Below are 15144 nucleotides of genomic sequence, written 5' to 3' on the forward strand. Positions count from 1 at the left end.
GGGAATCCAACATGTGAAGTTAAACATCCCTATAAATGGTCCAAAAGAAATTATAATATTGGATTCCAAAGGGATATTAAAAAATAAAGTTAATACAGGGAATAGAGGACTGACTATTGATCTCGCATTCCACTTGTCAACATCTTTCGGCCGTGTTATTGGCCCCGTCAGTGGTCCTTGGCTTTTTTCCTGACCTGGATTCCGATTTATAATATAGACTGCAAAGGTCCTATATTTTGTTGTGAGAATGCAAATGCATGTGTACTGGGACACATTAGTCACAAGCATCTGGCAAGCACAGTGACACTTATGCAACACTATATTTGTTTGTGTCTAATGATGATTAAGCTGAATGTTTTTATACATAGAGTTGAGATTGTTTTCAGAGTGCCGCTTGCCTGAGGATGGCAAATACGTTGCTAACACTGCTGTGAATATAAACCAATTACTGAAGATGTTTATTAGGGACTCAAGACATCCACAACAATGTAAATTCTTCTTATTACCTAAAACAAACACATGAAAGTCAAAATCGCACTTGAAAATCACAGCAGGCCTAACATAGCACGTTACCTTTTATAAGTATAGGTAGGTTGTGGCTGTTATATATTTATTAAACAAGCCCTTTCATTCAGGAGAAAAGAAATTCAGTGCATGAATTTTAATTAAACAATGTCATTTAGCTACACATTATTCAGCAGAATGGATAACTAACTTGTCCTTCAACATGAAAGAATTCAGTCACGGACTGACATTTTGGCATTTTGACTGCGGTCTTTAAACTCATGGTGGGTGGGCACTGCTCAGTGTTTTCCAGCAGGCTCTCATCCTACTTAGTCCACAATCCCAATGTACATAAATATATGCATTAGTTTTCTTTCTTCAATGTTAGAAGGGATTTCAAGTTGGCTCTCAAATACATTTTTTCACGTCAAATGCTATTTATAGGAATGTGAGCTTGCGCATTATCGTATTCTGCCATATTCTTTCTGCAAGGGATCTGGGACATACTGTAAAAACGTTCTTGACTATCCTATTTTATTAGTCTGTTGTGAGACAAAAAACAGGGTAGTATTTTCGTCTAATAGCAGTGGCGGCTGCTCCCGGGCAGCTGTAGTGAGACGGGGAAGGGGCGGGGTGTTAAAAATACAAATAAAAAGATCACTTACCTGCCAGCCGGCCACCACCTCTCCTCCGTTCTTGTCCTTCTTTGTGAACGGAAGCATTAAGCACCCAGGCTCCCCTAAGCCAATCATGACACTGCTGTCACCATGACAGAAGCGTCGTGATCGGGCTGAATTCCGTGGTTTGGCTCTCCGACAGGGACTGGGAGCCTGGGCGTGTTCTCCACCAATGCTGTACAATACAGCCAGTGGAGAACATGAAAAGTGCAAATTAATGATTGGCTGGCTCAAGACGGTGGCCAAACAGTCATGCGCACTTAGAGATTGCCACCACTGCTCCCCCTGCTCCTCCCAGCCCAGTCCCACCCCACAAAACTGCCTCAGCACAGAAAAATAAAATGATATTAACATCACGTTATTATTATTTTATTTTTCCTTTTTTACAGTGCTGAAAAGCAGTGTTGTGTCAGTTCTCGCCTTAGCGGGGTTGTCCCCCTCTGTCTAATTGCCAAAAAAAGGATGGTTAGCCAAAACTCAAAAAGCTAGAGGGTTGTATTATACAACCACGCATGCCTTTCTTATGAATTTCTTTGTATAGGCATGATTGCCAAAGGGATATCCAAGTGCACACCCAAGCCCCCCTGCCCAGCGCCCTAACACCCGAAACCCCAGCCTTGAAATCCTCCCTGCCACAGCCATTAAAACTACCCTGACTCCTCACCCTGAGCTCTAACACTCAGCCCCTGCCCAAAAAACAACCCTGACCCCAGTCTCCCCGCCCTGAGCCCTAAATCTCTGTAAGTTACATATCAAGGATCGCCAAAAGATAATAAGATATGATGCTCGGTCGGACCTTAGTAAAAGATGCAGGATTGATAGAAAAGGCTGTGCAGGCCTAAAGGGAGAAGAATCATCTGGGAGTGAAGGAAGCAGTCAGAATTTATGGCATATATTTAGTGTGGTGTTTTAGGCCACTTGTCCATCAGCGAAAAAGAATCTATCAAGTATCTGTAAAACCCTTCAACCTCAAAAGAAGCAACATTTTTGAAACACACAACTGGCCATTTGTCCAATGCTGTATTCCCTAGTGGTAAGGTAGCAGATCGAAAACTCATAAATGCAACACAAACTGTCTGCAAAAGTGGAAACAGTACAAAATACCAATGACAACTTTCCGTGAACCCGACTGATGAGTTAGTTAGAAAACATTAATTTAAAGAAGTAATGAAACCTTTAAAGTTAAAATTGAACACAATGAGTACTTCTGCAGTAAAGCTGAGCTATTCTCAGATCCTGACTGTTGCCCTTTATACTTCGCAGCAATTTGACGTGGGTGAAACATAAGAGAACAGTGAGCACCATGGAAAAGTTTGAATAAAAAGTCAGAACCAGGCATGTTCTCTACACCTGAGTTGATCAGGTGGAAAAGGACAGATGAGGTGTTAATATTGGATTTTAATCTTTGTTATGGCAGACTAGGTGGTTGAGAGTTTTTGTTTTCTCTCACCTGTGATACAGAAAATGGTAAAGGATTCGAAGGGCAAGCTGACACCACCAACTCCCTGATCCCATACCATCCTTGGCTAGATCATGGTGCTTGCGGAGCCGTATTTCATGGTCTTTGACACATCTCAGATGATGAGTGGTGGCACAGCGGGTATCTTGAAGGGTCGTTGTTCGAATTGCTAAATTGTATCAATAACCAAAAGCAACAGTTCATCATCATCCCATTGTTAGAAATGGTGTTTCTGATTGTCAGTCAGTATGCACTCTTAAAAGCAGGAACCCTCACTCAAGTCAGGATGAGTAAAGTACACACTTAAGTTTGCCTGCGTTCACCCTCTGGTAGCAAGGCACAGAGCAGTCAGGCTAACCTACAGAGGCAATGTGTAAAGCATTTGTGCAAACGCATAGAAACAAAGTGAAAACACTACAAAAGAACTCCACGCCAGTGTTGAAAAATCACCAATATATATCAAATAAAACAAGACCAAAATTATAAAAATCCAACATACACAAGCGAAGATTATGAATTTCTTAAGAAGAAAGTTCTTTGACGTAGATAGCCCCAACCGTGACTTCGTGACCACAAATTCACAAATCAATCCGACCTCTAGAAACTCGTGGGCTGGCTATGGCATTAGGAAGGACCTATAAAGAGTGCATTGGAAACAGAAGAGGCCTTAAAGACCTTGCGGTGAAGTGTGGCGGTGTGGCGTTGCAGGCGTTGGTGCTGCAAGTCGGTGCAGAAGTCAATGAGTCTTTGAAGTCGCACACGTTGCAGGTCGAACTCTGTGAGATCGAAGTCAGGAGAACTGATGTCGGCAGTGCTGGTGCTGCAGTTTCAACACATGAGGTACATTGTGTATATTATAATGTGGTGTCTGTGGCTTTGTTGAAGACAGCGGTGTGGCGTCAGTGTTGGCGCAGTCGTCTGTAGACCCGGGGCTGCAGTGTTGTCTGAGGTAGTGGGTCGTGCTCATCACAATGCAGTGTTTGTGGCTTTGGTGCAGGCAGCGGGATCATTTGACAATGGTGGAGTCGATGGCGCTGTCGTTGGCAGACCAGGGGCTGTGGTGTCATCAAGGGCAGTGACCGTGGTTACGGTGCAGGCAGTGGAGTCGGTGATGGCAAAAGCATTGTTGTCGGTAAGACCAGAGCTGCGGTGTTGTCAAAGTCAGTGTCCACAGCCATGGTGCAGGCAGCGATGACGGTGATTGCGTCGGGAATGCTTTTATCGAGGTTACAGCTAAGGAAACACCTCCAGTGGCCCAAAACTGGAATTGGCACAAGTTGGCAGATTCAGGACTCCCAGCAATGAAGTCCAGGTGCTGCGATGAAGTCTTTGATGACCCCGAGACTTCCAACAGGAGGCAGGCACACACAAGTCCTTGGAGCAACTGGGAAAGCAGGATCAAAACAGCAAAGTTCTCAGTCCAGAAGTATTCTAAAAACGTGCAGTAGCAGCTCCAGTATTTTTTAGCAGTTTCTGCCTTAGAAGTAGGCAAACTTCAAAGGTTACTTTGTAGTGCACATGGTGCTGCCTGGCTCTGATCCAGCGAGTTACCAGCAACAGGTACTCTAAAACCATGTACTCACCTGGGCCCATAAACACACATTCACACTACCTGGTACTAAACCGCTGGGGTCAATTGTTTGAACTTTTTATCATTCTAGATGAGTCTCTTCTTATTCTCAACTAATCTTTTACTGATCGAAAAGTTATTTCCTCTGGTCAATGGACCAAATTAGTTGAACTAGGTGATGGTGAAATGACATAAATATAAACTACTTACATTTGATGAAATACCCACGGACTGTGGAAATATTTTGAATGTTTATCTAGATTAATTTCATGTGAACCACTTACATGTACAGTACTGCCACCGTCATTCATTAGAAAGGAAGATTCAATTAATTATTCGGTCAAACAATATCTCATTCTCTACAATGCCATTGCTCAGAAAGGAAAGGATAGAGAGAAAAATACATCTCCATCAACATGAAAATATAGTTACCAAGAATGGTGTGATAACCAGCCCCCTGGCCAAGGAGCTGGGAAGGGTCCCCCGGGAAAGATCAGGCGACAAAGGCTGCAGTACAGGAATCAGTCCAGGATGACCTCTCTACCACCAACGCTTATGTAGCCACCCTCTTTGACACTCTTTTCCTCCTCGATATTCTTCCGTGATCATCTTCTAAGTAAATAATTTAAAATAAAGTGGCTCTGCATTCGATTCTTCTTCAACTTCTCTCGTCACTCCGACCGAATCCCGAGCTCTGCAGCATTCAGCAAACTCTCCTTACTAAGAACTACTTGGATTATACCCTACAATATTCATGTACCTCCCAATAATGTTTCAATATCATGAAACTCCTAACTCTGATTGGACAGGCAAGAGGGATGATCATCACATCATGCTTATTTTCCAATTTATCCTTTCAATACTTTGTTTAAAATCCCACCCCTTAATTTGTATTCATAAATCTTTATTTCCCACCCGTGTTCACATCATATTTGAAACTAGTGTAAAAGTTCTCATATATTTTCTATTCATCCACAGGACTTGAGTTCTGGTTCTCAGAATATGAATCTCTTTTGTCCTTGGACTGTGTTCAAGTGTCCCATCACTTCCTTCAGCTCAATCGCACCACGCATGTGCAGAGATCAGGTGGCAAACAGACCTTAGTCTCTTATAAAAGGCCCAAGACATGCACTAATAAAAGAGTAAAAAAGACAGATGTTAATTTCGAACATAAATGGTTTCACTGTATACCACCTATCTCTACTCTAATCTCCTTTATGTATTTAAGCTTTCCCGCATTAGCATTAGTATAATAGCATGTTTTATTTTCAGCAAAGCAGATGCTGAGCATGTGAGCTTTTAAGCACCCATTTTAAGAGCATTTGTGCATATGCAAGAAATTCCCTCCAAGCGACAGCTCGTCATACTGCGTAGATGCAGCTGACACATGCGCAGTGCAATTTTACCGTTAACGGACATTTTAGAAATTCACTTGAGTTATTTATTAGTAATATACATAGGCAAGCTTCTCTTTCTTGAATGTATAATGGTGTGCATATTAATTTACACAGTACACGGTTAATTCAATGTTAGAAGCTAAACAAGAGGATTTTCTTCAATCAAGTCTCTTTTCTACGAGTCCTTGCTCCGTCAGCTCTGTCCTGGCTCCAGACACACTACAGGGGGTTGAGACAGATTTGTTTGAGGACAGGCACAGCCCTATTCAGGTGTTAGTGCCAACTCCTCCTACCACTCAAGCTCAGGAAGGCTCATTAGCCTGGTGATGGGCCATCAGGATATGCAGGGCACACCTCAGCTCCCTTTGTGTGACTGTCTACAGTGAATACACAAACAGGCCAAATGTCAGTCTAAACAAGACGTGGATTCCAGAGGCAGAGACAAAGAATGGTAAAGCAAGAATTTGCCCACTTTCTAAAAGTGGCATTTTCAAACACAGAAATGAAAAACTTACTTCACACAAAGATGTATTTTCATTTGTGAGTTCAGGGAGCCCAAACTCCAAATCTCTATCTCTTCCCAATTGACAGTTACACTTGTAAGGGGTTAAAAGGCAGCTCCAATGATACCCTACTGGAGAGATGGTCCTTACAATAGTGAAAAACATAACTGGCAGTATTTCACTATCAGGACATGTAAAACACACCAGTACAAGTCCTATCTTTTACATACACTGCACACTGCTCATGGGGCTACCATGTGCCTACCTTAGGGGTGCCTTACATGTACTAAGAGGGACGGTTTGGGCATGGCAAGTGGGTGCACTTGCCAGGTCGACATGACTGTTTAAAACTGCCTTCACAGACACTGCAGTGGCAGACCTGGGACCAGTTTTCAGGGCTACTTGTGTGGATGGCACGATCTGGGCTGCCGGCCCACTAGTAGCATTTGATTTACAGGACCTGGGCACACACAGTGCACTTTAATAGGGACTTACCAGTAAATCATATATGTCAATCATGGATAACCAAACCAAATCACAATTTACACAGGTAGCACTTGCACTTTAGCAATGATTAGCTGAGGTAAAGTGCCCAAAGTTCAAACAAAAGCAAAAACGAAGTCCAGCATACAGTCAAAAATACAGTAGGTTGAGGCAAAAAGATAGGGGAAACCGCACTAAGAATTCCAGTTCTAACAGCCATAATAGCTGCTAGTCATGCAGCATATTGCACATTAGATTGTGGACCATTTGCCGCATGCTTGATACAAAGGACTTCACACATGTTACATTAAAGCCACATAGAGCATCTGTTCTGTAGTCACCACTGCTGGCACTTGACCAATTGTGAAGCAATCTACGAAGCTGGGAACTCAAGCTTCTGCATTTGGGTCTGTAGGGTGCCATGAGCCAATAAAGTAACTCTTCAGTGTACCTTTTGGAATGATCGTGAAACACTTGCTCTGCCCACTCAAATCCTGGTATTCTGTTCCTGGGAGCTTGTGAAGGGCTCTGACAGGGGCGCCTCTACTTGATAAAAGCACCTGTAACAATTAGATATCACGGAGTACAGGTCACTGCCTTCCTCTGGTCCCGCTCAGTATAATCTGAGGACCTTTTGGGACAGGAGATCCAGATTGTGTGCTGTGGCCCATGGCTGTGTTTGATCTAGGTGACCATGCTGTTCCTGGTCATATTGCTAATGCCGATCTTGCTCTTGGAGGTGCAGGGGGATCTCTTTCTAGGCCTGCAGTGGACACTGGGCTTGGGAGAGGTGGTGGGTCAAGTATCATGGTGCACAAGGTGGATACTTATGAGGAGCAGCGATGAACCCAATGAGAGAATTTCTAGTTCCGAGGAGGAAGTAACTGGATGACTACTTGAGAGGGCCTTAAGGTGAGAAGCTGTGGGCGGTGGTTTGCTCTGATGACAGGGTGGCTAAGTTCGTGGGCCATGAGATGGGGGGAGAAGGGAGCTCATTGCAGTGGTCTTGTAACTGAACTTACTATTGTGCCAGTATTCAGTGACTTGCCAGGAGTTTAGGAAAGGGGCAGAGCCTCCTCTGTCAACTGCAAAAATTAAAATTGCAGGTGCAGGCTGAGTTGCAACTTTAAGGGCTTACCCCTAGATGCATCATTGTAACATTTTGCGATTTCTTAATTGCGAAAATTAAGGAATCGCAATTAAGAAATCGCAAAATGCTATGCATCAAAAAATCGCAAATTATTTTGCGATTCAGTAATTTTCCTTAATTGCGATTCACAATTTGCGAATCGCAATTAAGGAAAACCCTTCCCATTGATTCCTATGGGCCAAAAGGCCAATAGGAATCAATGGGAAGGCATTCACATTTTGCGAATTTCGATTCGCAAAATGTGAATGCAATTTCAAGGGTGCAGGGGGGGTTCAAAGAACCCCTCCCTGCACCCCTGAAATAGAACTGTAAGTGCAATTTACACACACACATGACCCAAGGACATGTGTGTGTGTAAATTAAAACTTTCAAATATGCAACTAGTGCATTTTTGAAAGTTTTCTGTAAATTAGCATGAAGTTCAACTTCATGTTAATTTACCCCTTCCAAATTGCGAATTCGCAATTCTAAATGAATCATGCATTGCATTTAAGAAATCGCAAAATTGCGATTTCTTAAATGCAATCGCAATTTAAGAAATCGCAATAAAATTGCGATTTCTTAAATTGTGAAAATACCAAAATGCTTCATGCATCCCAAAAACGGGATTTGCATTCCCAAATGGCCATATTTTGCGATTCGCACCGTTTGCGAATGCAAAATCCCTTGATGCATCTAGGCATAGTTCTCTGTAGTTGGCACATCGCACAGGTTGTGGCATTGCATTGCCCATCTGCTGGTGTCCCTTGTGATAAGGACGATGGTGTTACAGGCCCAAGCACCAATGACTGAGCCAAATTAACAATTTGGCCTGCGATGGGGGACATTTCATGGAGGAATGATGTGCTTAGATTTGCAATATATTTTAAGTCACCATCACTTTTTCAAAACTATTTTGTATTTTCTATTTTAGACGAATTCCCTTGCCCGGTCTGTGCCTTGTTTCTAAATTTTGCCAGTGGCATAATGTAAATGACGACCCCCGTGCAGAATGTGATAAGGGACCCGGTCTTTCATGGTTTGCACATATTCATTGGTCTTGCCTCCGTTGGGGCCCACTGAAGTGTTTTGGACCCCCTAATGTGTTGGGGATCAACCTGCATTTCAGGGGACTGCATTACACTCCTTCTATTGACAATTATAGCCATGGGGTACCTTTTCTCTGGGCCTCTGTCTACCAGTGATCTTTCATGATTAGTGCTGAAATTCTGCTACTTTCTGCTCTGGAAAGGAAAGTCACATTTCCGGGTGTTTAACTGTTCCTCAATCCATGCCATTGCATGCATCCATTCATGGCATGGCTTAGGGGCTGAGGGGGCCCCTACAAAATGAGGAACCCTGCGCCCTATCCTCAGAACCGCTGGGGATGCAGGGGCCTCCGTTACACTCTTATTCCGGACAATTCTTTGTGGTTACGCTCCTGAGTCCTTTGTTCACGCCCTACTCCAATCATACTCCTGGAAAGGCGGAAACTTAATCTAGAATTTGAAATAAATCTCTAGAATTCCATCACAGGTCGATTAGGCCTTTGTACCTGTCATGGAGTGTAGAAGGCAATATTTTTCAACAAATCAATTCGGATCACTTCCATCTCCTTCCCCAAAGAACCACTGACAAAGGGTCAAGTTTGAATATTTATTATAAAGCCAAACGCAATTGTGTATATAAACACCTCAGTAAAAGGTTCAGCAAATACGCAGGTACTAATACAAACATAATCCTACGGAAAAGTCTCAAACGACTGAGAAACAATACTAATATAATTTCCAAGACCACTAAACTTGCAAGAATTGCTATGATCTGGGTCTTGGTAGGCATGGAAGAAAAGAAGAAATACATCAGGATAAGTCTATCCCTACACTATACTAAGTGTCATCCCTACAACCGGATTCCCTCCTAACACAAGGTGTCAGCCGTGGCGACTTCCAAAGAAGTACACTCACTTAGTTCGGACTTAGCCTCTTGAGTTCATCTCGCACAGCAGCTCTCTGCCTACCCAGCATCTTTCTTCGCCCATGTGCGCTTCTACTCTGGTCTCCTCCCGGGGTGCTGTCCCTAATACAAAACCCACAATTTGGTTGACACGCCCTTAAGGACGCCCCTCTTGGAGTGTTAGTTTTCAAAGGGTCTTCTCCTTGATGTCTTCATCCTTGTTCGTTGATAAACGGCCTTGGGTCCCACAGTCGTCTCCGCTTGAAGTTGCTTCCCTAAAATTCCACAACCACTCCTCCAGGTCTATAACTATCTTGTTAACTCTCATATACAATGGGCCCTTCTTTACTATCTTCGGCTTAACCTTGCACCTGCAAAGGAACGCACATAAATCGGTTCGCGACAACATGCTACTTGCAATTAATTCTTTAAGGCAACCTTCTAGGAAAAAAGGCAGTTCCATAATTTAAAGTTAACAGGCACATTCCTAACTCGGCCTACACAAACCGTTATCCCCACCTGGGCCTCTGCACGTTTCGAGATGTCACCCCTAACTTTTGGCAAACAGTTTTACTCGTTAGGCCTACATCACTATAGCAAAAATGAAAAGAATACGTTTCCCAACTGAGCACTTCTATGTCGTTTACATGAATACAATAATGAATTACTAAACATATATTGAATACATGATGCTTCTTTAAACACACTTTAACTGTACTGGCATTACTTTTACAATACATTTCTAGATTACATGACATTAGTATTTCAAAAACACGTTATGTTGCAGCTATGGAAAATTCTGGTACATGAGTTCATAGCTCTGTGTCACACTTAAACAGGATTATAAGCCTCCATACATGCGGGTGCGGATTACTTGTGAATATGATGCACCCCTACAAATTCTAACACAGTTTTGCGCTCTCTCAGTCCCCCCTTTGATGACCTGTGTCATCACCACCATCCCACATTCCTTTAGGGTAGGGACCAGTCTAAACAGCACTTGTTGCAACATTTCCTCGCCTGAGCATTTCCAAAGCTCTTAAGCTTCGGTATTGATTGTCCTGCGATACCTCCATTCTCTGTGCCTGTCCCCTCACTGTTCTATCCAACCTATTGGACCTATAGCATTTGTACAATCTCAATAAACCCCATATTCCAACCACACAGGCTACTATGATGAGGAGAGGCTCCAAAATGTATTCAAGAAAACTCCTACCCAGGTTTGCAAACCAATTTCCAACGCCTCCAAGACCCTTGCCAACCTTTTCCCATGTGTTTTCTTGTGTCAAATCATTAATCTCATAGTGGATTGCAGTAATGTTGCGTATATATTTCTTCAGATCCTTAGAATTGTCCGGAATATACGTGCAACATTCCCAGACCTTTAAATGTTAACAGGCTCCGCCCTCTTTTGCTAAAAGGACGTCTAAGGCAAGGCGATTTTGTAAAACCATCGCCCGTATCGACAACATCTCACCATGAATCAACACCAGTGATTTTGCCGTACTCATCGACAATTCCTCCACCACTGTTGCTAATCTTCGTATCTTTACATCATTTAGAATCACTCCCAGCATTGGTATGGCAGCTCCAAACACATCTCCCACTATTGCAGCAGCACTTTCTCCTCTCTTCACCCTTGTCAACTTGCCACCCTCAACTTGAGCAAAATCCTCAGTATGATATATCTTGGGAAAGATAATCGCCAGGTAACATGTCCCATACCATTTATCCGGCAACCTCACGGACGCATTTCTTCCACAAACAAAGTACACCGTAGGGATCACCTGCACCACACTTTTCAAAAAGTCTTTGGTATAATACTCTAATTTGAAAGTGTGTTCACAAGTTGTCTCGCCCACATACACATTTTCGTAGTATGTCTTTGGCCTATGTAAACATAACTTTCCTTTTTGTACAACCTCCAGGGCTATCGGACCATAACTTCCCTTTGACTTGTGCCCAAGCTCTTCATCCGTCCAATCTACCTCACCCTTTCCTGACGTCTGTAACTGCTTCTGTTTTTGGTATATATCCTCAACCTGCTCTACGAACCTCTTCTCTACCTCTGTCAATGAACAGGTCGGGTTGTGTCGATGTGCATATGAGGTATTTATGGTTTTCGTTGGAATGAAAAAGTATCTAAGTCTATCCTCTGACTTATAATAATCCCATTTGTTCAAATGCTTATAATTTGGGTCTTCGGGTAACACAGCGTCATAATTCGAAAAGAAATATTCAAAATGTGATCTCCCATAAAATATGCTAAGCAGCAAACTACATGAAATTCCATACGTTAATGGCAGGTGATGGTATCTAATACCCTCGTCTACTGAAGCTGGCAATTGCATACACACATAACAAACTTTCGCATCCATCGCATCAATGTACTCATACAGCAATTTAGCATAAGCATTTTTCCCAAAGTTTCCTTTGGACAAATCAGCATGTAATCTACGGCTTTCTTCAGCTAGCAAAGCTTTCTCGGCTCCTATGTTTACCTTTTTGTGGCTAGTAGTGGTAGGTGTAGGAGTTACCTTGACCTCCGCTTCCTGCTCCTGTGGTGCTAAATAAGAAACTAAAACTACAACAAATATAAAGAAAATCACTAACCCTACTAGTGTGCCTATAATACATTTTGCCCTACGAGTCGGGTTCCCCGCCTCCATTATTATTATTATTATTATTATTATTATGTTTCTTATATAGCGCCTGAATCGACCCCCGAAGGGGTATCTCCGCGCTTGCCTTGGGAACCCGTCCTGGCTTTTCCCTGTGAGATAGCCCCTACAGGGCATCCCCAAGGTGAAAGCCAGGCATCCCGCCACGGGGGGGCCGTTGTGGAGATTAAGCAAGCTTAATGCCCAGAGTTGCAGAGTGTGAACCCATGATTAGGTCAGGCACCGAAGCGAGAATTATCGAGTCCATGGACATTTGAGCTCAAGACCCTGCCGCGTCGGGAATTGAACCCTGGTCCCGGGTCTGACCTCTGCTTCAGGGTCTGCCTGCTCTAACCAGTGAGCCACACTTCTCCATGATCTCGAACAGTGTGATTCGATTTTAGCAGCAACACAAAGTCTGGGCAATATAAAGTCTCTTGCTTGGCTTTATGAATTTTCTCGAACCACACCTAGAAGCAGAGATCCCCTTTCAGTTTTCTCATTGTCCATTTCGCGTTCAGGTGACCCTACCCTTCTCCGTCCTCTAAGGGATGTCCCTGAGTTTCTTCTTCTTCCACTCGGCTCTAAGTATCTTCTGAAGCTATTTACAAAGTCTTTATTGCGCATCAATGATCAGGATCTCTCCAAGTGCACAAAGTACATAATCTAAGAGTTCCATATGAAGTACAATTGCATCATAGGCAGGTATTTCAGGGCCAAATGTAGGAAAAGTCAGTCTGTTTAGGATCAAATCACTTATCTTGCTTAGGAAAGGGGGATTAGGAACAGTGATTGTCAGTAAGCCTTTGATTTCCAGTCCAGGCACCAACAGTATCACTTCCAATTTATAGTTCGGGCCGTATCGGTCACCAGCACTGACCTCACCCTCCCGGATCTCAGTACACCTGGCATTTGGCAAAGGGTAGGTCCACTCCGGAGTGGCGTATCTTCTGCAAGGTACTCTCACCCTCCTTGATCTCCTCGGACCCTTCTCCTCTGACTCTTGGTCTCCTGTTTCCGGGTCTGATTTTTCGGATACAGGCGCAAGATCTTTTTCAGAGGTCAACCTCACATTCAATCTCTTCCGCCTTTCAGGCCAACTTGCCTCAGTGCCCCTTTCTCCTCTGTTCCTTGTCGGCACAACTTGCTCATCTCGACCTTCAGCTTCTCCAGAGTTGGGATCACCCTCACAGCAGCTTTCCCATTCAGTGGCGGTTTCGGTGTCACTGTCGCTGTGATCTCCCGCAGCTCGGTCGGATGAGTCACCAGCTTCTTCAGGCACCCCCACTGCTTGGCTTGTCCCCTCTCGTGGATCTTCCTCCACAGCTGGATTTTCGTCTACGAGAGGAGCTGTTTCTTCCAGGGGTATCCAATTTGGCAATCCACCGCACTTCACAGCAGTGTTCGTCACCAGGATGACTTGGAACGGCCCTCGCCAGCGGACGTCCAAGCAGCTCTTCCTCACGTGCTTCCATACTGGCACCCAGTCTCCGAGACACAGGTCGTGACAGAGGTCTCTAGAAGTTGGGATTTCTGCCGTCTGCACCTGAAGGGACACAGAATGGATGACGTCAGATAGTCCTTTGCAGTAATCAAGAATCAGATCATCTGTGATATTCAGCAAGGCCGCTGAGGGGACGGATGGTAGTCTCATAGCTCTTCCCATCAGCACCTCATGGGGTGAAAGTCCTGTTCTCCTGTCTGGTGTACTACTCATGCTCATTAACACCAAAGGTAAAGCATCTGGCCATTTCAGAGATGTGGAAGAACACACTTTCGCCATTCGTGCCTTGAGCGTTCCATTAATTTGTTCCACTATGCCAGACGCCTCTGGCCGATAGCTACAGTGCAATCTCTGATCAATGTTCAATGCCGAACAGAGCATCTTCAGAACTTCACTGTTGAAATGTGTTCCTCTGTCCGATTCCAAAGAGGTCGGGACCCCGAATCTAGGTACTAACTCCCTCAGCAACAATTTAGCTACTGTGAGTGTATCGCACCGGCGAGTGGGATATGCCTCGACCCACCTGGAGAACACACATACAATTACCAAGACATATCTGAGGCTGTTACACTTAGGCATCTCAATAAAATCCAATTGCATTCTGTTGAAAGGCCCTCCAGACCTTCCCACATGACTCAACGTAACCGGTGTCCTCTTCCCAACATTCATCTGTTGACACGTAACACATCTCTGACACACCGCTTCTGCAGCCGTTCGGAACTTTGGGTATACCAAGTCTGTCTAAACACTCGTATCATAGCATCTCTTCCCAAGTGTACAGAACCATGTATCTGGCGGGCCATCGGGCTCACCAATTCATTCGGCAGCACCGCTCTCCCATCTGCCGAAATCCACAAATCCAGATCCCCCTTGGTACATCCAGAAGTCACCCACACTCTTTTCTCAAAATCTGACGCTTGTTCCTGCATCTTCCTCAATTCATCCCAAGTGTCAGCTACTTCAAGTACCATGTTTAGCTGGGTCCCTCTGTGTATTCCTTCAACAACCTGGTCCGTAAAGGAGTAGGCTTGCTCGGCATAGTAGCGTGCTACCTCATCTGCATATCTGTTACCCAGGGATACAAAATCAGCACCCTTGCCATGTGCTTTGCATTTCACTACTGCAATTTCTGCTGTTCCCTGCAGTGCCTCCAGCAGTAACCTGACAAATTCTCCATTCCTGATAGGGGAACCTGATGATGTCATATAACCCCTTTGAGACCATAACTGACCGTAGTCATGAACCACGCCGAACCCATATCTGCTGTCGGTATATATGGTGACTCGAATCTTGTTGGCTGCCAAA

This window comes from Lissotriton vulgaris, chromosome 4_1 (assembly GCF_964263255.1).
Source record: "Lissotriton vulgaris chromosome 4_1, aLisVul1.2, whole genome shotgun sequence".
Taxonomy (NCBI): domain Eukaryota; kingdom Metazoa; phylum Chordata; class Amphibia; order Caudata; family Salamandridae; genus Lissotriton; species Lissotriton vulgaris.